Here is a 1870-nt window from a genome sequence, read left to right on the forward strand (position 1 = left end):
GGGAGGGAAGGTCTCACTTCATGTTGGCGGTGGGTGAGAGGAGGGCGGAGGCTGCGGCTGAGGTCCTCGCACAGCACGTGACCTCCGTCCTCGTGTCTGCGAAAGATTTCCTTCGAGCTCGTCGGCTCCCATGCTGATCCCGCAGTAGGCCATCACCGTGTTGAGATCCTCCCGGTCCAGTTGCCTCGTTCCCCTCGAGATGTGCGACATCGCTCGCTCCAGCCCCCGCAGCCCCGACGCTCCTCGACGATACAGCAGCCGCTGCCCACCCGTCAGACGCAGCACAGGCAGAGCAGCAGACAAGAAGAGTGTAAAGGAGCAGGAGGAGCAGGAGCAGCAGCAGCAGCAGCAGGAGCATTATCAGGATCAGCAGCAGCAGCAGCAGCAGCAGGGTTACCTGTAGGTTGGCATGTGCGGCTTCGTATCCTCCTCCTTCTCGTCGCGAGCTCGCGGGGTCAAACGCCTGAGGCTCTCGCTGCTGCACAATCAGAGACGATGAACCTCACTATATTGAGATACCAGTCAACAAGTTCCGTGATACCTTCCTTATGAATTACTGTAGCACAGTTGATAAATCACAAGGTGAAACTCTATCCTCTCTCAGCATCGCCTCGTAGTCCACCAGCTGATCGCCAGCTGAGAACCGTCGGCTCAGCGTGTGCAGCTCGTGGTCGTTCAGCCCAGTGCAGAGCAGCCTGCACTTGGTCCATTAGGTTGTTGGCGTTTACCTTGCGATGCCCGCTGTCTCGTAACTCGCCCCGTCCCAGTTGATCCTGCCCTTGACTGCTGCGTGACATCCTGCTGACCTCTGCTATTTCCATCCGCTTGGCCATCTTGTTGAAAAGAAACACTCTCTTCTAATATCAGCAAGGTCTCCCATCTCCTTTGGAGGAAATGGTGGATACGGTAGCTCACTTCTCGGAGGTTGCAAGGACTGGGTTCACTCTCAGCAGGAGCAGTGGGAGACAATGCCACAAGCTCCGGACAATCTTAGCTTCCTCGCAATGCAGGCCCGGGTAACCGTGCAGCAGGTCTAGCGTAAACTGTAGCGCACTCTTCCGCTCATCAATCGTCTGGCGGTTGGGGCGTTTAAACGATGGTTGAGTTCCGGACTTAAGTTCATGTGGACCCTGTTGAGCGAAGAGAGGGAGAGCTCTGTGCCTTTCATGTGGACCTGTTGAGCGAAGAGAGGGAGAGCTCTGTGCCTTTCATGTGGACCTGTTGAGCGAAGAGAGGGAGAGCTCTGTGCCTTTCATGTGGACCTGTTGAGCGAAGAGAGGGAGAGCTCTGTGCCTTTCATGTGGACCTGTTGAGCGAAGAGAGGGAGAGCTCTGTGCCTTTCATGTGGACCTGTTGAGCGAAGAGAGGGAGAGCTCTGTGCCTTTCATGTGGACCTGTTGAGCGAAGAGAGGGAGAGCTCTGTGCCTTTCATGTGGACCTGTTGAGCGAAGAGAGGGAGAGCTCTGTGCCTTTCCATGTACCACAGGTCATGTCACTTTGTCTTGTGGACGCAGGTTGTGAAAGAGGCTGCGCGGAAAGGGTGTGGGATCGACTGTAGGCTGATGGTGGGGGTGTGGGATCGAGTGTAGGCTGATGGTGGGGGTATGGGATCGACTGTAGGCTGATGGTGGGGGTGGGGGATCGACTGTAGGCTGATGGTGGGGGTGTGGGATCGAGTGTAGGCTGATGGTGGGGGTGTGGGATCGAGTGTAGGCTGATGGTGGGGGTGTGGGATCGCCTGTACAGGTGGCAATGTCAACCTGCGGAGGAGAAGCTGCAGAGAGAGATTGTCCCCCCAGCATGTCAGGGGCTAGAAGAGTTTCCTGCTGTGACTCCGAGTCAGAGGAGCCTCAAGGTCTGTGTGAGGATA

The sequence above is a fragment of the Guillardia theta genome (assembly GCF_000315625.1).
Source record: "Guillardia theta CCMP2712 unplaced genomic scaffold GUITHscaffold_267, whole genome shotgun sequence".
NCBI classification, from domain to species: Eukaryota; class Cryptophyceae; order Pyrenomonadales; family Geminigeraceae; genus Guillardia; species Guillardia theta.